Raw genomic sequence first — 24,087 nt, forward strand, 5'->3', positions numbered from 1 at the left:
CCCACGTTTCCCCTTTGCATTTGTCCACCTACGGACTGTGATACGCACCACCTCAGGGGTGGAATTTGTGGCCAGTTAGTTTCATTCTGCTCCTTCTATAATTACGAGTATTATTCTGCTTTTCATTTGAAACATATAGACATTTTTCGCTTAGCTTTGTTACATCTTTAATTAAGACCTTAGGTTCAGGTGGTATAATTTTACTTAAGAGATATGCCAGAACTCAAGTACTGACATCTCCAGGTTTCATAGAAATTGCAGGGATCATAGGAATTTAACTTGATAATTACCTCAGTATTTCAAGTCAGACAATCACCCTATAAAATAATTATGGGTTGTTTATCCAAATTTACTTTCCTACTAGGTTACTGCAGGTTACAATATATGATGTTACATAGAAATAGAGATAGAAATGTATAATATACCCAAATGCAAAGCTATTTAACCAGATGCACAGAGTGCCAAAAGACAAAGAGAGGCACCTCTTTTCCAAAATATCAACGCATAAAATAGCAAATACCACATTTTCAGTTAAGGAATATTCAGATCAAGGATTCTTTTCTACTGCCTCTTTAGTCACAAAAAATTTCTTTCCCTATGAGACTTGCAACTGTGCAAGGATCACAATGGCACAAATAGGAGTATAAATATCCTCCACATACTTCTTGCATGAAATGTTCAGTAACTGGTCCCATATAATCTCTCTTCTTTCATTAACAGAAGCAGTCTCAGCCAGCATTTCATCACATTCCTTGTCACAATTATGGTGATTTAAACCATAAACTTTTACTTGCTAAGGTTTCTTTCTTCAGTGTTAAAAAAAAAAGTAATTAACAAAGTCCAAAAGGGGAATATTTTAATATCCCATAATTTGATTAGATTTTGTGTTTGTTTGCTTGGTTTTTTTTCTCCTCAAAATGCCAATGTTTTTGTGTTACCTCTTGCATGTGAAGATGGAGAAAAAAATTACTTGGCATGATTTCCATCATGTTGATTCTTCTGGGTTCTCAAATATTATGATCCATGGAAAGTCTGGATTCATGCTTACTTCTACTCTTCATTAAGTCAGTTGTAGTTGAATTGCTGGTAGGGCAGGCTGCTGATACAGTAGGTGGGCATGCTGAATAAAATACATACCACAGCTGTACCTGCACTTGTCAGAGAGCCAAGCTGCTTTACGCCAGTCTGTTCTCCACTGCTTCCTGGTCATAGCCCATCTGTTTCTGAATTCATAAAATGCTGAAGAACACAAATATCTGAACCTATTATAGGTAAACATGCTTCCATTAAATTCTGATTGTGGAGCTGTGCTTAACGGACTAACATTGATAATGCATCTTTTCAAATTTGTCAATAAAATAGACACCCACTCATACATATTGCAGTTGAATTCAGAAGCTTTTCTAACGTAGAGACTTCGACACATGGTGCACCTGGCCAATATTCTTGCAGTTGTGAACAAAATCAAAACTAAAAATAACTACCAAACCAGAGTACGGAAGGTTACTGAGATAGATTAGATGAAAACCTACATATAGGGAGAGGTTCCACAGTAGGAGCACTTACAGGTGAAGCAAGCCAGACAGCTATTAACCTGAAGTTTACCAATAGCTTAAAAGACCGCTTCACTCTTCCGTTGGATTCAGTAATGACAGCGCAGACAAAAAAAAATGAAGCTAATCACATTTTACCTTGCACATACAATCTTTGCACTGGAGGTGAAACGCTCAACTTTGCAAGGTCATTTTCATAAAAACTAAGAATTAGAGGAACTCAGCAGGCTGTCAATAACTGATTTAATAGGAACCGACTTTAAACAGAAAAAGTAGGTGAGGGATCTATCCCCAGGAAATTTGCTGTGAATACCTACAGTACCTATGATTAAACTATCTGTCCTCTGGATGTCATCATTGCTCTTTTTATATGCTGTTGGTTAAAGGTGTATTTATGTAGAAAATAACTGCAGCCCTAAGGAAGCTGGCTTGGGTGCATCATTTTTGGTAGCTCAGTGCATTTCTAATTAGAATTGAATACACAAGAGTGTGGCCCAGATCATTACTATTTATGATAATCTACAATGAACCATTTTCTATAATGCAATGCAAAAAAGGACCCCCTGTGCACATTTCATTTGATGTGAATTCACATCTCTGCTTCAAGAAGCACTTTATGCCTCTTCACAAAAAATTTCCATCTTTCCATATGTGCAGCTGAGACATAGCTGCCAGTCAGCAATCGTGTTTGCAGTATTTGCAAAAATCTTTCTTTGAACGTGGAATCAGAATTTCACATTTCAAAAAAAGGGTTCTCGGTTTCTCCAAAAAAAGGAAAGCTCCATTACCAACAACGCATCAGAGCAGAAAGGAGACATTTAGAACACACTTCACTGTGGCAAGGTCAACCCTGAAAAATTTGGTGGAGAACACAGCAAAGTGGGGCATTGCAGATATTTACCCTATTTCTACATGAGCTTTTATAAGATATAACAGTGAAAGAGTCCAAATAGAAGAAGATCCTGAGCTAAATCATTCTTCTAGCATGAGGCATAAGGTTGATTTCAAATCTGCTCAGTACCTTTCAAGTCCAGATGAATCCCAAGACAAGCAGGGGCTCGCTGTCCTGGTGCTGTTGAGTCTGCTGGCAGGAGGTGCAGACCAAGCTGGCCTCAGCTCTCTGGTAGAGGAGGCTGTCACCTGGGCACTTCTGAGCTGTGCCAAATCGTTTTTGGCTGCTGTCAGCATCCCTCCTGAAATGGCAGAAACAGCGTCAATTTCAGCAGCATAGAGACCACTCCAGAAGTCTTAGAAAGATAAGTATGACCTCCTTCTCCCTTCTGTATGGTCACTACACACAAAGGGTTGCCAGAGAGCTATGATGCACCAAAAATAAATAAAAAAACCCAACACACCATTGGTTGTGCAGAGGAATTATTATTGAACTTTCTGAGAGAGAAGCTGCCCGAGTGGTACAAGATAATGCTCAACATGTTCCTTCCTAGCAACAAGCACTCTCCTCTCACAAGACCAACCTGGGTCAAATTTTGCAGAGAAGCAGAGGGACAGGAGTCCCATTGCCAGCTTTATCCACAGCTTAGTAAGGTGTCATTCAGGCAATCACTTATGCTTAGGTCTGCAAAAAGCAACTGAACTGAACTTTGTGAGATGAAGAGATGGTTTTAGTGCCAAGACTCTGAGCTCCTGGTCAGCAAAAGAAAGAGGCACTTAGAGCCTGTTAAGTTTCCCACATGCTTATGATGTGGGGAACAGTCACAAGCCTCATACTATCAGCGGGGCTGAATAACTCAGTATTTTTAATGCCCCAGCCCCAAGAGGATCATACAGTTTGGTAGGTCACAGGTGGAGCAGAATCTTTTAGGTGAGCTAACTGGGCAAATTCCTAAAAAAGGACACTAGCCTTTCCTTTGAGGAGGAGGTGGAGAGTTCCCTCAGCCTTTTACCCAGGAGCTCAGCAGGTAGCACAACAACTTCTGAGGAAAAAGGCTTTTTCCAGGTGTCCTTATTTCTAGTTAAACTGAAACAGAGCAACAGGTCACAGAAGAAGAATAAACGACTGGATTCTTCTCTCCCAGGAAAGGGCCTCAGCCATGAGAGCAATCAATGCGTTGTGCCCTTGCTCTGAGTCTCTTCAGCTCAACTAACCCTTTTCATTTCATGCAAGCAGAGAAGCTTAAAAAGTTTCCTTCCCCATATTCCAATAGCCTCTAAGTGGAAGCAGGGCACTGCCCTCGCCTTATTTTGGAAGGATGTCTGCTTGGTTTGTTTTTGAAAAAAGATGTGTATGTGTCGGCTTTCACGACAAGTCCTCTATTGCCAGGTAAACAGTCTAAATACTACAGAGTATACCTAGTAGCTTGCTGAAACACTGCTCTGCACTCAGCTTGCTAGGATTTTGTGCATTTTCCAGTAAGGCATTTTCCATGGACAGGTAGACCTGAGCTCCTCCACCTGCTTGCCACACCAGCAGGACATGTCCCTGCACAGATCTGAACCCGACAGAGCTACATTTTTTCCAGTACTGACATGCACAGGCTCTCAGGGGATAAGGATATAGCAACGTGTTATCGTGGTTTCATAGCTTCCAGATCAGAGCTGACCTCGGCTTCATAGGGACACCAAGAGAGACTGCCCTTAGAGAAGCTCTTCGGGCCAAACAGCACTCTGCAAACGTCTCACTGAGTGTCACAGAGTCAAGCCCCTCCTGTCTACCCAATATAGAGGAGTTGTGTCAATTCATTTCTTACAGTTGGTATACCATTTTGTAGAGAAGTATCAAGCAACATTATTGAAAATATGGCTTAGGCTGCTCAGTGTATTGTTTTTAAGCTTCCTCTGGAGATGCAAAAACATGGCTAGAAAAATAACTTTGATGTGCTGCCCCATTTCAACACTGGTGGTTTGCCTTGCATGTTAATGTGTATGTTTTCATGCCTCAGCTACACTAACTGTACTCCTTTCCTGTTTCTATTTATTTTGGAAGCAATATATGTTTACTAAATCAGTTGAAAAGTGTTAATGATCAGTTCACAGAATACTAATGTGGATTCAAATTACTTTCACATGAATCAAGACAAATTAAAAAACACTATGTGATCATAAACTGCTTAAATCCTTCTCACAAGAATTCCAATATCTCAGAAAAAAGATTCCTTCTTTTCACGTTGTTAATATCTCATTAGAAATTTAAGTTGATCAGAAAGGTGTAGGGACAAGAACGTGTGGATTATCTCCGGTTCTGCAACAGAGGGAAATAAACCCTCTGTATATATGGTAGGGAGGAAGGTATCAAAACTATTTGCACTAAAAGCCACGTCTCCTCCATGCCCCTGGAAAGGTAGGAGACATGAAAGAGTTGTGACACGGGTACACCCAACGCCGACTCAGAGCATATTATTCACCCCTGAGAAATGGATATGAAATCTGAAGACTGGTAAACCTACGTGGCAAAATGTTCCCAACATAAATTTGTATTTCTCTCCAGAAAATTCACTGAAATTGAAGCATACGCCAAAGACGAACAGATGTCAGTGACACTTCAAGTTTCTCCTGTCTTGATCAGAAACAAAGCTGTGTTTCAGAACTGCCTTTCAGCTATGTCCTCTATTCTCAGGGTACCAACATCTGAACTATCAAGTCCCTACAAGTTTTAGTGCAGGAGGGCAACCCAATTGAGTGACCCTCACTGCAGAAAGGGAGACAACTCAGCCACTGCGGTACACATCCTATCTGGGAGCACTGTGCTAGCTAAGGTCATATGCCATGCCTGCCAGCCATACCTATGTACAGGTGACAAAGAACCTCTAGCAAACCAGGCTTCTGTAATTTTGCTGTGAAAGCCATTTTACTTTTCATCTGCTAAAATCTGTTGCTTTCAGGCTCATGGGTGTTGTAAGTTAATCTCTCAGTGCTTTATCATACAGGAACATACAAATGCTACACAAGCAAAACACCTCCCACGGCAACACAAATAGTGGCTCTGCTGGGCAAGTCACACTAGCATCGATGAGCAAAGCCATACTGGTGGGTAAAAGCCATTTCCCTAGGATAACTGAGCCTATGCTGGGGGCTCACTAGCTCCCTGTGTGCTGAAGCTGTGTAAGCACAGCAGCCTGCAGTGCAAACCAGCACTGGGCACTATGCTCCCTACTCTCTCTCACAGCAGGCAGATAGCTTATGGTAATAATGCTAATCATTCTATCTGCCTTGTAAGCTAATCCATGAGGAGCTAGTGGATACTAAGAATTTTTCTCCTTGCTCACACTTTCCTTACCCATGAAAGAATGAGTGCTGGCACAACATAACCTTTGTCACACTTGTCCTGAATTGTGATTTAGGAATGTAATGAAGGATGTAAAGCAGGGTTTAGCTCCTCCACTACTACCTTGCAGAATCCAGGTAGAACATTCAGCTGTTCCTTTACTCTTATTTTTTATATAAAATGCAAGCTATTGTAGATATTTTATGCATGGAAATTAAGACTCATCTAGGAAACTATCAAAAGGAATAGGCTCTCCACCCTATTCTATTTCATTCAAGACAATTTTATCCAACCAATTTTTAACAAATTTAAAACATTGCCCATATCTACTCCGACTACGAGGCACTGGTAATCAAGTCAAGCACCATTGACTATGGGAATAGTGAACTGTAGAAAATGACTTCTCAGCATTATGTAGTGTCACAGCACAATTTAAATAACACATTCATTATTCAAGGTCTCATAATTTGTACGTATAGAAATTGATACAGAGGGCTAAAAGAGGCCTTCAAGCTTTCAACAGTTAAATAAATAAGCGACCAGTATCATTACAAGCGTATCGTACACTCTTTACATATCTTACAGATTGTTGCTAAGTCCTTCCAAAAGTAAATTCCATAATACAAAGTGCTAATGTAGGATGAGAGATGCAGATATAGTAGAAACATCTATTGCATACTTATACCACTTTTAAATGAATGAACAGAAGATTTGAGAGAATCTGTGCTGTCTGGGTAGGAATATCAGGCATTATTATGCTGATGTACAATAGGGCTCTTACAACTGCGATTACAGAAATCTAATATTAAAGTCACGCTCTCTTCTGTAATTTTAGTAGATGCCAGTATTTGTTTCTGCGCAAGGCAGAATTTATTGCAGAGGTTGCTGTCTTGATTTTATAAGCATTTAGGAGATTTCAAAGTGAAATTGTTGCAGTGGCATTCTATCTGACAATTCTGGTAGGAGCACAGGTGAAGAACATTATACAGTTTTTTCACGGTATTCAAACCAGTTTTATATAATTTCCTGTAACTCAGCAATTTCAGACTATACTTAGATGCAAGTTGTGAAATACAATATGACATAGCTTCTTATATATAGATAAAATGTACAGAGATATAATAACCTGAGCTGTTTATAAGTAACTTCTGAGGAAATGCACCAATCTTATATTTGCCTGCACATTTTTAGGAGACCCTCCCTGCAACTCCTTTACTCTTTTTTATTCCGTCATATCACTTCCAAATTTACTCTGTAACTTTGCCTTTGCCTTGCTGTCATGCTCTGTCCTGTACCAAAAGGACCCTCTCTTTCTTAATATTTCTCAGTGCTACCAAGTTAGGGAAGCATTAGTCCAATCCTCAGGCATTTCCACCCTTCATGGCAATCCCACTTGTAGAATTTTCTTCTTATGCTGATTACTTCTCCGCAGGCAATCCTTCCTCATTCATAACGAAGGAGGAGACATTGCATATTTACCAAAGGATAAGAACACACACAAACTGTCCCTGGTGCCCTGTAAGCCCTTCCTGCAGCAGGTCCTGGCCAGGAGATCAGGATTATGACTACGCTGTACAAAGCACTTCCCCTACGAGGCACCAACACTCTTTATGCCTTAAGGCTGATGGAAACTGGCTTTACTGGGGTCAGCTGAACAAAGTTGCAGTGGATTTGGTTTCAAGTTATCTGGCTGTTAAAAAAGATCACCAGGCCACATCACTCATTTACTGAGCACACTGCATGAATCTCTGCCTCCTCTGCCGTCTGCGTTGCTCTTTTTGAGCTCTAGCTACGTCCATGAGCATGTAGGTCAGGCCAAAATTCATCCTTGCCCAGTATCCTTTGGGCTATTAGCAGGAGATCTGTAGAGAATGAGAATAAGAAACCGGACAAATCAGAAAGCCCTTTGCCTACTCTCTCAGCTTCTAGCAATCAGCTGCTTGGAGGACTTTCTGAACTAGGGCTTGCCAGAGTACCATCATGCTAATAATCCCCCATGGACCTCATGTCAGTACTATATCTCATTTTTTTGAACTCATAACATCCTGTGGAATGAGTTCCACAAAATAATTATGCCCTGCATGACAAAAGTTTTAAATTCCCTCTGTGACTGTATCATCGGAACCCCCTTAGGTCCTGCATCATCAGAAACAATGCATTAGTCACTCATTAATCACTTTCTCCATGACACTCATTACTGTGCACATCTCTGTCTTTTCCCCCTTAGTGGATCCTCTGAAGGCTCTTAGATTATTTACTCTCTCCATGTCATCTTTCCCAGTACCCTCTCTAGTTCTATCCCTTTGAAACACAGCATCAAATGTAAGATCCAAGATGAGGGCACAGAAGCAGGGTGCGCAGTATAGATTCTAGTGGTCTGATGTGAGTGGTCTTTCACATGATTGAGCTTTACCTCAGCCAGCCCTAGAATAAAAATCAATATAACAATTAAAATAGTATCGGCTAACAAATGGTAGTAGTAATAAATAGACTGGTTTCTTATGGAACAGTGTGAAACACCACCAACAAAAAAGCAGAATTTAAAAAAAAAAAGGAAAAAAAGAAAAAAAAAAAAGACAGGTGTTTCTCAAACTAAACAGTCAGTTCTTTTCCCCAACATCTAGTGATGAAAGCCTCTTTGCTCCAGGAGGAAATTCTCAAAGAAGTTTACCACTTCAGGGGAATGAGAAATAAAGGGAAATGCAGAGCTGACTCCTGAGGTCTCTGTGATGAAGCAGACAATTTCATCTGCTCTGCTATTGACCCCTTGAACAGGGTTTCAGAAAATCCATGCATTTAAGAAACACTACATGACAGCTTATTACTTGCTAGAACGGTCTCTTAGCTCTGGCTACAGGTGACTCAGCTGAACAAATGTCTTCTCATACATTATCATGTATTCACTAGCAACAAAATTGGTTTTCTTATGCATAGTCAGCATAACACTTTCTCCCTTCCAAAGGCAAAATCTAAGGTACACTTAGGCTGAAGAGCTCAGCATTTGAATACTACACTTTTAGATGCAGCCGTACCTCTGGTCTCTACCAAAGCACTTACATGAGGAGTTGGGCTCTTCAGCGCTGCTGACTTTGTGTTAGCAAACTCTTGCTATTCCTTTACTTATAGGAGAACTGAAGCGTTTCTTTGCAAGCAGAAAGCACGTTTGCAGTCACAGTTAGCCAGTGGGAGGCAAAATCCTAGCAAGGCCGTGACCATCTGCAACTGGTTCAGCCTCAGCACAGGTTGAGCCTCATGCAGCCCATATGACCATTAAAAGCCTCCTCCTCGTCATGGTTTTCACTGGGATCTGGAATTGCCCTCTCCAAACTACGCTTAAGAATCTGTACCCCTAAGGACCCTTCATGAGTTAAGCAAACAGGCTTTGTCTGGTGCACAAACCGCCCGCAGGCAACTGAGATCCAAGCTGTCAATAGTTGTGCAACAATATACACCCAGGTATCATGCTCAGTGTAACTGAAAGTATTGCTGCTTCTTTGATCTCTTAAATCAGTGGATATTTGGATAGTCTTCGAGGAAACGCTAATATGCCAAGGCTTCTCTGCTATCGTTAAGAAAACACTGAACAGGTTAAGCAGGCATTTCTTGTTGTGCTGTGCTGGCTTTCCTCATCTAAAAGCTCTTCTGTCAATTGACAAGTAGCTGTTGCAAATTCCATGAAATATGTATGTGAAAGTAACTCATTTACCCAGACGTTGGAATAGAGATGGAAAAATGAAATCTACTGTTGCTTACTTGTTACTGCATGAACGTTTCAAATTTCTTCTCAAGGAACACACACCCAGTCCCAGTGAATGCCCACCAGCCCAGTGCAGAGGCAAATCCCAAGTGGTGTCATTTCCTAAGGGCAATCCTTCCACCACAGCTGCAGATCTTCTGGTAGGACTGCAGGGCCCTCCTGCTGTCAGAGCTACCTCAAGTTCACCCGACAGAGCCAAATGACAACCTTCTCTTCATCTGTAGAAAGTATCCAGCCAGAGCCTTTTGAGCACCCCTACTCTTTCCTTCTCTCTTGCTCTCACTATTAACATTGAGCAGGGCTGTTTTTGTAATAGAAGAGATGCAAATTCCAAAAGCCAATGGGAGGCTACTAATGTATTATCAGCACCGCAAGCCTAGCAGATCAGATTAGCAAACCAAGATTGGCAAACCAGTTTCTTACTGGAACAAAGACTGGCTTAAGCTGCCCAAGATACTATGTACAAATGGTAACATTTGCACTTACACTGTCCAGATAAAGCCACAGAGTGAGGTGACGGAGGATGAAGTCTCTACTCTGGTGGGAATTTTTAAAAGACTTCTATGGAACCTGTTCACAGGGTATGAACACTGGAGAAAGCAAAGACAGACTGTAAACCAGTGCTGATGCCAGCTTGTGGCACGGTATATAGAGCGAGGCAGTGAACAAGAAGATTCTGTTAATCGTATAAATTTAGATGATCTGAGAAAGGGCTTAAGTACAGTCTCCAGAGCTGATGCTGTGAAAAGGTGGGGAAAGCAGTTTCTGACCTAGAAAAAAATGAAGGAGCAACAGTCACAGAGAAATTTGCAGTGTGGAAGAACCACTTGGATTAGGAACGATGGCTAAGATGAGCCTTTGGAGAAGCTGTCACTGGTTGTGATCAAAAGAGTGTTGAGAAACAACAGCATAACATCTAGTCAATATATATGAAGCATTTGTTTTTAAGTAAGACTGACATTATTCTTTTTCTAAAAACATTTAGTTGCCAAAAATAATTGCATTTGCATTTTAAATTCACCTTTCTGTAATGTTTCTATTATATTGTTAAAAAGCAACGCTACACAAAATGCGTGATAAACATATTAAAAGCTGCCCAAAGCGCTGTACTGGGTTATCACATCAGAATATGGATGTATCTAATCGGAATGCTTCTATTATAATTTTTTTTTAAATCCCTTTCGCATACAATCAGATCAGGAATTGACAGAAGCATGCTTATCTGACCAGGAGAGAAAATACCTGAAATATTTAAAGTTTATTACTTCAAAGGTACACAAAGAAAGAAATGGCCAAATGAGTATTCGAGAAACAAGGACTGGTCAGTTATAATGCATTATTTGAATCAGCCTGTAAAATGGAGTAATATTTTAAAAAGGGTTTTAATATAGACAGATACAGTCAGATATGTCAAAAGAGAATGTAGGTCACACTAACAACATAGAAGACCATATACTGAAATGCAGTGACACTGAAAAGGACTTCAGAAAATCAATTTACCATGAATTCCCTATGCAATCCATGGGCTAAGGTTAATGCAATACTTGCATGATTATGCAGGAGATGATGATATTACAGGTACGTATCACTGATGGGACCAACATTGCTATGTCCAGTTCTGGTATCCAATTTTCAAATCATAATGATACTGGTATATTGAAAGGGAATAAAAAATGTATTGCTAAATGATTTGAAATTGTGTATGCCTACCTGTGCATGATAGACTGCTGACAGCCACCCCAAAAATGGTGGAGAGAACTCATCCTGGGGCCAGTGCCAGTCCTGACATCAGTGGACTTCTAGCTAAGGAGCAAAATCATGAAAGTAATCAGTGATTAGAAACAGAAGTTGGACAAATCTACATTAAAAAAAAAAAGGTCTGTTTCACTTTAAGGAGTAAAAATAAGTATTAGATTAAAACTATCTACCCGAAAGCATGTGGTAAGTGGGTGTCTTTTTAGCAAGAATGAGTGCCTTTACAAAAGACCCACTGTTGTTCACCTGGAACTCACTGAAATCACACGGCTGCCCTGATGCAAGAAATAACACTAGCTGCTCTTAACATCCACAAAACCATATCACAGTCACTCTGGTACAGAGAAATTTTGACACAAAGAAGCAGCAGAAGGCAAGGAAAAATAAACGTTTATATTTACACGGTAAGTTGGCTAGCAGCTAGCTTTCAAAACAGTCACCTACATCAACTGAACCCAACACAAAAATGCACATACTCCTGCCTTAAAGGTGCAGGATAGAAATTAGGTCCATGAAAAACCTTCACAAGCAAGAAGTCAGAAGAAAATAAAGTAATTCTTAAACATATGCACACAGGCACATGCCCAAGAGGCAGGAAGGAGGAATAAATGAGCATTTGAGGGTAACACAGTCAAAGACTCTAAATATTTTATCCAAAAGAGGATTTTCAGGTAACTGTTCAGGGCATCTGTTTTCCCATGTAAGAAAAAGAAATCAATAGCAAATACTGTTTTCAAGGCAGAAATCACTGCAACGTTTGTGTTTGGGAGAGACAGAGCCCCAGAACTGGCTTGTGCGCACGCAACTATTTTCTAAGGCAGTGTCAGAGGAAGTAATTAAAAAAAACGCATAACAAAACAAGAAAACTGTATCCTTGCTCATTTCCCACTAGCTGTTGGAGAGCTGGATGCTGCTGCATAAGTGCTAGCTTTGGGAAACGTGTTGAGCTAGCCTTGAAAATTGCAACCTACTAAACCTTATTTCAACACCAGGCAAACAAAACTCTTAAAACAAAAAGAAAATACAAACCCAACCAGATCATCATTGCAGAAAAGGGAGAAAACAGCGTGGAGATTTTTAAAAGAAAATAAGGCTCAGAGTCTAAAGAACTGCCTCAAGTACAAGCACATCTGATTAATCTAATGCTCTTTCTAAAACAGCCGATAGCCCTCACCACAAAAAGCAACAAAGGGAACAAAATCAACTGGGGAAGTAAAAATCACCAAAGAAGAGGAAGAAGAAAAGGCTTTCAATTGCTTTGACAATGAGGTGACTCAAAGAGCTGCGTTAGGTGCAGCGCTGTTTAATATGTTAGCAAACAGGAGACGAGGCTTCCAAATCCATCTGATAACACTGGAATCTGATACAATTATTGCAATTTGTCCAATATTATGGGAATATTATGAACCACTTCAGAAGGACCTAATAAACTAACTAAATAGGCTGAGAGATGGCAAATGAAGGTCACTGGAGAGAGACGCATGTGAATGCATATTAGAAAGAATTACTCCCATGCATCTGTGCTAAAAGGCCTGCACTGACACCGCCTTCAAGCCCATACAAAACCGCATTTGTGGGTACTGCTATTGACGTTGCTGAAGAGCCCCGGTACAGAAATGAAATGCTTGTCTGGAGCAGGACCTACGCTGCATTTGTGACCATTGTGGGGGAGGTGGAACGGAGCGAAGCCGTGGGCAGCTGGCTGAAAATCTGTTCCTGTGCAAGAACGGGCAAAGAAAGCAAAACAAAACACGTTCCTTCTGCTCCACCATAAACAACTCGATCACGAGAAGAAAGCCTAGGCACAGATCAAGCCAGGAAACAGCCAGACCATTACAATTTCATTTTGTAAAGCAGTTATTTGGCCTTTCTGCTCAGCGCAGCCCAAGGAATTGCAGAAATGAAATGGGTCCCAGAAGAGGCCGCAGAAATGATTAGCTCGCTGAGGAGAGAGAACACGGAGGCTCACCCCCAGTGATGCTCACCGGAGCCAAGCTGGCATTGGGAGGCTCCGCTAAGAAGCTGTAGGAATTCCCCTGGGGAAGCACCCCAGGGCCAAGGGAAGGCAGTGGGCTTCTGCACAGTGTGCCCCAGCCCCGTGGCAGGGCCAGCCCCACCGAGCGCTCCCCTGGCCCTGGGGCTGGCGCAGGGCCCCACCGTGGGCCTGGTCCCGGTGCTTCCAGCCCTGCACGAGGGAGACCTGCGGGGAGGAAGCTTTCGAAGCCTTCATCAAGGCAAAGGAGAGTGCCTCGAGCAGCCCAGTAACTGCAGCCCAGCTCCACAGATGCAGGAGTATCAGCTTCAGGTATGAGAAAAGGAGGGTTTTGTGCAGGCTTGGATGCCTGACTATACATCAAGTTTAAACAAACACACACAAAAAAGTCAATTTTTACAATAGAAAAAAAAAGAACGTTTCATTACAGGTAAGCTTCTGAGGACACCGGTGACAAAACAGCAATCGTGCAGTATTTCTGTACACCGAGCAGACACAGAACAGGACAAGGCAGTGTCCGGGTGCTTTACATTATGCTTTTATGTTTCGTGCATCGAGCTTGCCTGAGAGCTAAACAGCGTTTGATTTGTGCCTAGCAATAAATAGAAAAAAAGGATTGCCAATTAAGAATGTGGGGCAGCTATTTTTAACGAAAGGTTTTTAAACTTTCGCCGAACTACGAGAGAAAGGCACTGCCATCTGTCGGGGGAAAGCGGCCACAGCAGGAACCCCGGGCAGCGGCTGCAGCCCAGCGCAGGTTTCGGCGGCGGCACTGAATTCTAAGGCCAATTTAACATTTAAAGAGACAGCGCGCGTCTTACGAATCATTTCCCGGCACCGACCTTTTTGGAGGTGTTTGTGCATTCCCACACCCGCGCAGGCACAGCAGCACAAACACACCTTTGACTCTCAGCCGGCTGGTTCAGCTAATAACGCCTTTCCGCAGCTCTTTAGCTTGCTATTATTTTCATTTACAGGTCAGGGTAGGGCAGCAGATATCAAATATGGACATTTTTTTTGCCCAGTGAGGGACTGACACGTCGGCTAGAATCACACTGATGGTTATTCAACAGAACTGCAGTAGCCGCTATTTTTGCTCCGTTCCCACCGCAGCAATAAAACAGCAGCACAAAACAGAAAGTGACACACCAGATACATTGAACAGCAGCTGCCCTTAGAATCCAAGCAGCCCCCACGGACTGATTTGCCACTCCCAAATAGCTACCTTTTATTATTATCATCATTATATATACATATATATATGTATTTATAAAGGGGCTATAATTAAAGAAGAGAGTAAAAGGGATCGTACGACCCTAAGAGAAAATGGTGAGACCAGAAATACGTTTCCTCAGTTGAATAACTGTGCTTTGAGAGATGCTGTGGAGAAGAAAGTATCAGTGAGGTGTTTTCTTCCAGAAAAGATTAGCAGGAACAGCATGTGGACAAACTCATACTTCATTATCCAGTTTGTGCCCGATTAGTACAGAATTAATTTTGTATTCAATACTAAATCAAACTGGTAAATAAAAGGCATGTAAACGGCTAAAGCATCATCAGATGTGCCCTCAGACAGTAGGCAAGCTTTCGGAAAAGAACCTTTTGAATGGATAAATATATTTCAAATGAAGCCAGAAAGACTTCTTTTCAAGGTGTTCCATGCTGCCCTGTTTCAAGGACTGCACATTCAAAGGTATAAAGTTAAAAAGGCACTTCTCTGGTGCAAATTCAGAGAGGGACTGGAAAGAATCACTTGCAGAAGGACTCTTCTACTTGTAAGATGTGAACTCTGATTTTTTTTTCTGCTGAACTCTCTAAGTCCAAGCAAAAAGAATATTAATCTTTAATGAAGTGAACCTAAAACTGTATAGGCTTGGATTGCAAACACAGTTATATTGTATTCAAAGGAGCCAGGGCTTCTTTCTGAATAAATGCACTTCAAGTATTCAGTGGAACAATAGTCTCAACTAAACAGTGGAACAATAGCCTCAATCAAACAACGCTTTGAAACTCCAGATGATATACAGGCCAACCAGAACCAGAACTGGAGCTAAAAATATGCAGCAACCCTATTTCTGCATGGCCCATGATACTATTTTTTTTTTCCCTAACATATGTTCACAGATATGTCGTCATCATCATCTGTTGTCAAATTAGTGGCAAATGAAGTCTTGCGAATTTTCCTAGATTTGTCACACCTCTGTTTGTTCCAGCAGTACCTTACCTGCGTGCCTTTTACTCACCACGTTCAAGTAATTCTCAGTCATGATAAGAGCTTGTGCCCTCAATATTCATTTGCTTGTGAGCTGTTTTTTACTTTGTTGGTTTTTTTTTAATGTTTGCTTGGTTTTTGTTGTTGTTATAAATAGGAAATGTAAATATTTCTTACTGTGTTTATTACATTTATTTCATCTGACTTCAGAAGGACAGGAATCTCTCTATATATTACTGCACACGCTCCCAACAGTTTAAGACTCACGTCATCCTTTTACTTAACTTCAATAAACAAAGCAGCCTTATTTGGCACCAGGTGAATATGTAATTACGAGCAGAGCAAAGCTCAGCTACAAGGTCTGTCCACAGTACTTGAGGCCAGGTGATCTGGAAATGCTTCCCAGTTCCTGGGGCTGTACTGCCTTCACATCAGGATAAGTCTCAAGCTTTTTTTTTTGTCCCAAGCTCAGGAGTTCTCACTAAAGAAAATTAATTTCCAAAGTGTCAGAGCAAGTGAGCATTAACTAGCATTAGTGCCTAGTACCCAATGCTAAAATTCTTCCGTCATACCCAAGAAGCCACTGTTTTGCTCAAAATTTATTATTCTATGTTGTCAGGCCCAGATCAGCAAGAAAGGCATGTGCAGAACTTGACATCTCAGTGGGATGATCCAAGTGAGCAAGGATAGAATTGAATTTAAAAAGTGTATTGTCACTGCTCACAGTAGGTCAAACTGCCCACTAGGTAAATTCCATTTACCTTCAGGATGCTATACCAAACATGCAGATTTTAGACCTATGAGTTAGTTTCCCTGATGCTGATGAGAATTTTAACCTCAGTCAGGGAAGTGTCTGGGCCTGAAGGAGGCTGAAGAAGCCAATAATCACTAGCAGGTGATGAGTGTCTGTGCTGAATGATCCCATTTAAACTCCTGCCAGGCATCTATTTGCCTCTTCAGCTCCTTAGTTACTTTTGTGTATCTGGCCTTTGTTATTTGGAGAGTCTTTGGTTTACCCCTCTTTCTATAGTCTTTTGTCTTTGAAGGGTTGATTTATTACTATCTGATATGAGCTACATAATCCAGCAAAATTGCCTTGCCTGAACAGCTTACAGCTCTACTCAAGATTTACATTTTGTTCATCCTGCTAAGTATTTGCTTTTCCTTCCTTATAATTTTAAATGTTTACCTATTCAGAAATAAAACCTTTTTTTTTTTTTTTTTTTTAGGAAATTAAACTAAAACCTGCATTGCTTTAAACTCTAAGATGGCTCAGTTTAGGAGGTGCATTTTGTAACATAAAACCATACACGTGTTTCCTGCCATCCGTCTTCCCCTGTGTATTTCTCCTAATGCACTCTGATTGTTCCTACTCCTTACCCCTCCTCAGAACTTCTCCACCTTCTGCACAGATTTCTCTTCCCTTATGTTGACTCACCTTGTTTAAAACACTGAGGCTAACACCATTTTCATGGTCTAACCCTGTCATTCACTCCTCCTTGAATCTCTGCGATCCTTTATCTTCCACTGCCCAGAATTAGGGTTTTAAATCCAGACCATGCATAGTTGTCTCTTTAATTGCTTAATCTCTCATCCACCATTACCCACTCATCCCTAGTGACAGACAGACGGCTCGTCCCTAATGGACAGATAGACTCCTCCTCAGTGGTGATAGATCCTGAAGTCCCACCTTTCCTCACTTCCCTCCCAAGCATGGATTCAACATTAAAATCACCATGAAGGCAAATGTGAAAACTCCTATAAGAACAGATTTTTTTCTGATGAAACGATGAATGCTGCAGTTTAACCTAAATAGCTATTTTGCTTATTGGGAAATGGTTCAATTAAAACATCATAAACAGAATTCTGCACTGCACCTTGCAGACACCTTGTATGGTTGCAGAGGGAACGTTCTGAAAGACAGCAGCTTTATGCTCAGCTTGTGCATTCCCCGCTTGCAGAATTGCATGGGGGAAATTGTGAGCAATTGGTAGCTATATTGTAGAAAGCTATAAGGCAAGGAACTCTAACCAAAGAAGTATTGCCTCCTTCCAAAATTGGACAGCACTTAAACTGACTCCGTGTTACCTCTGCTTGGAACCTTCAGTCTGCTGCAGAGTTGTAACCCCTTCACAGCACCACTGCACCACCGAGTGGCAGCAAGAACAGAATATGGTCCTCTAGATGTAAAGCTGAATCAATGGGGATGTCAAGAGACCAAAGGTTTTTCCATTCGCAGAAGTTCTGCTTGCAGCTGTTGCGTCCAAAAGTATTTTTGCTTTAGAAGACAGTCGCGTTGGTACTTTAAGAGACCAAGATGATCTTTGAACATCCTCCACTTTGTGGATACACTCGTAAGCAAATACTGAAAGAACAAACGTGAAGCTTTCCCACCAATAAAGATCACTTTCAAAGTTGTGGAAACTCTCGTTCCATGTTGTGTGAATTAAAAGCCTCTGAAAAATCAGGTGATCTTCATATGGGCCCTCTGAATCACCTATGCAGTTACTCTTCTATTGCCTCAGCAACTTTTCTTCTAAGGTGTCAGAAGCACCGGGCATAGATTCTCAATTTTTTTTAACAAACAGCCCACTAAGTTCGATGCCATTGACCTCTGTGGCAGTGCAAAATATGATAATACTAAACATATTTAAGAGGTTGGTTTTTTTATGCTTCAGTTCAAACTCAGTATTTATGATTAAGGCAGTCAGTTCAATTCCTATCTCAACTTGCACCTAAATCCTTTTAAGTTTTATAATAATCTTCTGTTTCTATACCTAAAAACTGTATATATATATATATATATATATATATATATAATGAATAACTTCAGATGTTTAAGCAAATATTCTTAAACCCAGAACAAAATCAAGAGCGCCCCGGTAGGATTTACTGCTCTCAGCTAAGGCACATATGGGATTTCTGATGTGATCGTTCACATTTATGACGATTGTCAATTCAACATCTGCTTTTACCATATTGGAATGTGAATATTCCAGATCAACAACTGAAATCCAGATGTGCTTCTGACATAAACTCTACGCAACTATACGTGAAATGATTGGTCTTTAAAAACAGAATTAAAGATGTACTCATGCTTGCAACAGCGTCCTGAAATGTTCCAGTGCACAGCGGAGCTTTAGCAGAGAATCCAGCCACCTGGATCCAAATTCCCTAACACCTTGGGCAAGAGGCATGTGCAGATGGGACTCCCTCGCTTCTCAGTACAACAGCTGGAAGTACAAGACAAACCATCATCACATTCTATGCTAATATTATCCTCAATTCTAATTTAATTCTCTTGTACACTAAAAAAAACCCCCAACAACATCTTACTACACATCTCTCATCTAAGGATAGCCTAACACTCTATATACAGTCAAAAAAACCCAACGAAGAGCCACAAAGATTTTTTCCATCTCCCTCTAAAGAGCTGGATAATTTAAAAAATAACACAGTTAATATAAGCAGCCATACTTTACCAGTTACCTTGAGCCTGGCTATATCCCCCTTTTTTTTTTTTTTTTTTTCCTCTTTTTACTGTTCAAGCTGGGGATTCCTGCTCCGGACACTGGCTTCCCTTTCCTTCCCTCCTGTAGAGGGAATAAATGGGTGGCAAAGAACCTGTGGGGGGCAGAAGTGACAGGGCAGGCTATGGAGCACATCACAAAACCTGAGGGTACTGGGGAACAGCAACGAGAATTTTTCAGACTGACCTGAGGAGAATGCTGGGGTTAGCCTAAATACTAAACATGGGGAATTTCACATCTTTCTAAGACTTTAACATTTTCCCCAAGACAGCAGCATATTTCTAGTTATGCTGCATTACTGGTGCTATGGATAGAGCTCACGTGCACACCTTGAGAGACGCACATCCAGCTGCTCTCTTGCAGATGGAATTAAACTCAGCTGCCCAGACACCAACAACCTACCTCATACCAAAGTCTTCAACTTCCATGGGAAAATACACGCCCATGGATTTGACCAGCTCCACCTGGGTTTGGGAGTATTGCTGCTTTAAAAGGAGCATGGAGGACTACTCATTCCTGTGTGTGTGATAGATAGAACATGCAGAACTGCTCTTTGTCTACCATTAGTGCAGCCCAAGGTGGCTTTCAAACTCCCTGCGACACGACGAGGAGGCACAGAAGTGTGTATTGCTACATGGCAACCCTTCCCCAGTCACCAGGGCAGATGCACACAGCCCTGCTCAAGACTGCAGATAAACGTGCACCCAAAGGACAGAGAATGGACTCGCTCTTTCTATAGCTGCACTTCAAAACTATACCACAGAGCTTCAAAACAGCACTGCACAGGGTAAAAAAAGACAGAGGAGGGATATATGGAAGCTCACTTTAGCCAGGGGGTCTCGTACTGGTCTGAGTTGCAGACGCAGGGTTTTTCTTAATTTGTGCTCATTAATACATTTATCCGATGACCCAGTTCAGACATATAACTTCAGCAGTAGATTCTCTCTTTTTTAAAGGTACATGACGCATCCCATATTCTAAGGAGAATTTATTTACAGATAAAAGCTGAAGTAAAAGTGTTTTTAAGAACATAGCTGTAACTAACCAGGAGCATTCTGACAAAAAAATGCTGATTCATGAAACTGTGTTCTTTCCTTTTCTCTTTTTATTTCATATATTTATATATAATTTTTTTTTTTCACGGGGAAAAGGTCAGAAACATTTCAACAGTTCTAATGGGATTTTCTGAAGAAATAAAAAAGCTATAGAGAATAAAGACATTTCTGTATTCACCTGAGACAGTGAAGACCCAGTTTCAGCTTAGAGCTTCACCTGATTTGATGTTGGCCTCAGCGCATCCCAAGTGAACGCTCCGAACAACTGCACGCACCTCATCCCCCGGTACTGACCCAGAGAATTTATGGTAGGATGACAGCAAGAGTGGAACCCAAACCTTCAGAAAGACAAACAGGCGCAAATATATATACATATATACCAAATGAAAGGGGAAAAAAGTCTCATTTTGCAGTGTGCCAGTCAGAAACTGCTCTAAAATAGTAATATGTCTAGTTCCTCTACTTTAAAACAGGAAAACAGAATTTCTTCCATCAGGTTTGAAATCCCCATTTTCACTGATAAATATGCTTAAGCTATCCTCTAGAACAAAATATAGGGATCATCAAATCCTGATATCCTTAAGTCTGAAGAAAACTCCCAGTGACTTCATTAAGAGGTTTGTCTTGATGAATGGAGATTTCGGAGTTCAGTAGGTGGCCCTGAAATTTCAGGGTCAGATCTCTTCAGAAGCACGAGTGAACACAAAACAACCAAGCTCAAAGGAATCACCCAGGACTCTGAAATTCCTCTCCTCCCCCTAAGGCATCACGCAGCAATGTACAAGTCGCAAATGTGATGCGCGATTTGCCTTCTATTCGCCAAGATCCGGATTCCTTTTCGGATCCAAACTATTGTGCTATTACACCGAATGGCACTGTAGCCTCAGTAAACGCCGTAAGATGCTACAAGTGCATCGTTTCTCAGATTCTGCATTTCCCACGCTGCTTAGATGTTCTTGTCACTTGTTTCCCTGCTTGATAACTGCAGGGATGAGAATATTAGGAGTGGCAGTCTAATCAGTGACCACTCTGGGCATTCAACCTGTCAGAGCTGAAAACTCATGAATGAGCTGCAGTGGGTCAGTGATATGCTAATGCACCAACCAGAGCAGGGAGTTTCTCTGCACCAGGCCTGTTTAACGCATACCCAAGAGACAAATGGAAACCATAAAAACCACGCTTCATATCACCCCTCCCATAAACCAAACCAAAACCAATCAACCCAGCAAAATAAAAAACGAGCAAGGATCAAAAATTGCAAAATACAGATCTAAATCTTTTTTCAGGTTGGTAAAAATACAACCGATATTTACTTGCCCTTGAGCCTCGTTATCAGGCAGGTATTGAAATAAAGGTGATTTTTTGCCAAAGTCTTATCAAAGGTCTGACTCATCAATAGCTATTTAAAAATATATGTCTAACAAATCCCACAAGTGTAAGTAAATGAATTCAAACGTTCACATTGCTCTATTAAAGCTCAGCCAGAGATGGGCCTCGGCAGCTATGGCCCCAGTTCAACAAACCACTTAAGCACACGCTTAAAACAGGCTCTGGATCAGTTCCCAGTGAGGATTAATGCATATTCGTAAATGCTTCGCTCCTTCAGAGCTCACGGAATGAAATACTCCTGGAAAGCCTTAAAAAGTAAAAGTACAAATTTGGTTGCTTGTTTTGAAATTAGCATAAGCCAAACTGAATATTCTAGACTCAGCAAACTCTCCGCAAACAAATGTTTATTTTCATTCTATAGCACCCTGTGCAATGAAATTAAAATTTGAGGATGTAGCACAGGGCAGCCAGAGGGAAAGATGACGGCAGAAGGTGGAGGTTAATGCAGAAGGACTGCCTGAGCTTTCCAAGTACATTATAATAGAAAGCACATGAATAGGATGGCTAAGCCGGTAAATAATGATAAATCAATCTACCGCTATTTCTGTGGCTCCGCAAGATGCACACGTCCTGACACTCCTGTTTATGTATTAAATTGAGAATGTGAAGTGATACAAAGTGAAATGTTTTCCTTCCCTCGAGCTCCTTTTGTGCCTAGATGGACTGATGTTCACACTCCACGTTTTTCCTTTGGTTAACCAAAGAAATAAATTCTTGATTAGATCCACATTATTCATGTTTTGCAGAGACTTTTTTTCCTTCACATACAAGTCCTGCTGGGGTAAGCCAGCAGAGACCTATTGACTTAGTGTCGTAGCAAATTACATGGCCCTACAGTCAGATGAAATATTAACTCAAGGGACTGATATTTTCACTGGATCAAAGACTGACTAATGAGAAACAGAATACTGGTTTTCAAAGAGGGCTTAAAAAGTTAGAACAAAACACAGATCACTTTGTATACAGCAAAACTTACAGTAACTTCCTGACAGTTAACTTGCCTACAAACCTCTTAGCCCTGATTTATTAATATTAGATGCTGTGCCAAGTTCATGTCATAAAGGATAGATGCTGTGTGCCCACGCTCTGCTTGGAACTGCATAAACATGATCATCAACTAGATTTGACATGGTAATCAAAACAATGAAAATAAGTTAAAGGTGGCAGGCAATATCCAAGAAACAGTACTAAGATGCTCTGTCTACATTAAGAAAAATAACAATTGTCTCAAGTGATGGAAGGAAGGACCTGTTCTTTACAGGAATTTCGGTGGCTAAAGAAGCAGATGGAGGCACAGTGGGATTTTTAGAAGCTCTTAGATGGCGACTCCCACTGAAATTGCTGTATATTAAGCAGTTAGATACTTTGGAAAATTCACATTACCTGCATCTTTAAGCACCTAAATACCTTTAAATATTTGGCCCGAGGACAGCTTACTGTAACGTCACAGGAAAGAGAATAGCCCCGGCTCAAGGGAAAACAGTTTATTCTATAGCCAATTAATTTCCAAGCAAGAGAAATACACATAAGCAGTTTGTAGGAAAAATAAAGTCAGAGTTCCTGGGTTATGACTTCTGAACAGTATTTTGTAATTGAAAGAAGAGACGTGGTACACAAATCTCGGGCATTTTCTGGCAAGATTATACAGAGATGACAGGGGTGCAGATTAGGTGCTCCTTTTAAACTGGAGTCCATCCTGAATGCACGAGCCTCACTCCCATAGAAAAGGAAAACATAAATGCAGTACCTCGGTGTTTGTGAAAGAAGTCAGGGGCTGGTACACGTGAGGGACACACACCCAGCAGAGAAGGCAGGCACACAGATGTAGACGTCACTTGTCTCTCTGGGCTGGGAGAAAGACATCAGCAGCCACAGTTTCTATCCCGAGGATGCCCAGAGATTCCAACAGTGAACATGCACAGTTCATAGGGACACTGATCACTGTGAAGGGAAGGGGGCATTCCAGGTGCCACGGAGGTGAGACACTGCATCCAAACCGGCACTTAGTTTTCTAATTCCAGTGGTTGTAGTGCAAACTGATGAGACCTAAGGAGGCAAATGCTATACAAATACTCTGTGGGAGTCACAAGTAAAGAACGTCATTCTGTGGCCTGGCTTATATCCAGCCCTTGCCCTCTTAGCCTGAGGTGCAGGAAATCCAACTGACTTACCTTTTACAGAAGAGGAAATCACAATTATAGCTTTATTACACTGTGCCACCTTTCAGTGGCAGAAGAGGATTTCTCCCGCATCACCAATCCAAATCACTTCACTCAATATAAAAAAAAACAACAACAAGCAGTGACAGAACAGAGCCCTGAGCGTAAGGCTCCCAGCATATTGCAGCCACAAGAATTTAACAAGTGGGATTTACTTAACTGGTCACTAAGCGTTAGCATTGCTTTAAAGACATACGGTTGAAAATGTTTCTTTGGCCATAAAGAAACAAAATTGAGAAAGCAGAGAAAATGCCTGGCAAGCAAACTCTCTTTTGTTTAATAGCTCTCTTCAGACTTGTAAGCCTAGAAAAAGAGTCATTAAAGTTAATGGACAAATCTTCCCGGAAAAAGAAATTAAGTAATTAAATGTTACTGGTTTTCATCTGAGCATGCAGAATTTCT

At 41.1% G+C, this 24,087-nt stretch overlaps 1 protein-coding gene across 22 annotated transcripts in view; it reads right to left on the minus strand.

The window, feature by feature from the left end:
- Positions 1–24,087, minus strand: part of WT1 (Wilms tumor 1) — a 244,861-nt gene that overhangs the window by 43,412 nt on the left and 177,362 nt on the right. For 20 of the 22 annotated variants that reach the window (XR_002440296.1, XR_002440276.1, XR_002440279.1 and 17 more), the window contains 2 exons: positions 11,243–11,335; positions 2,575–2,746 (listed from right to left, as the gene is read on the minus strand). The gene's annotated coding sequence lies outside the window, so the exon portion shown is untranslated. Of the gene's footprint in view, positions 1–1,137; positions 1,263–2,574; positions 2,747–11,242; positions 11,336–24,087 lie in introns of all 22 variants that reach the window. The other 2 variants (XR_002440287.1, XR_002440292.1) reach the window with 2 other exon arrangements.

The sequence above is a fragment of the Numida meleagris genome, chromosome 6 (assembly GCF_002078875.1).
Source record: "Numida meleagris isolate 19003 breed g44 Domestic line chromosome 6, NumMel1.0, whole genome shotgun sequence".
NCBI classification, from domain to species: domain Eukaryota; kingdom Metazoa; phylum Chordata; class Aves; order Galliformes; family Numididae; genus Numida; species Numida meleagris.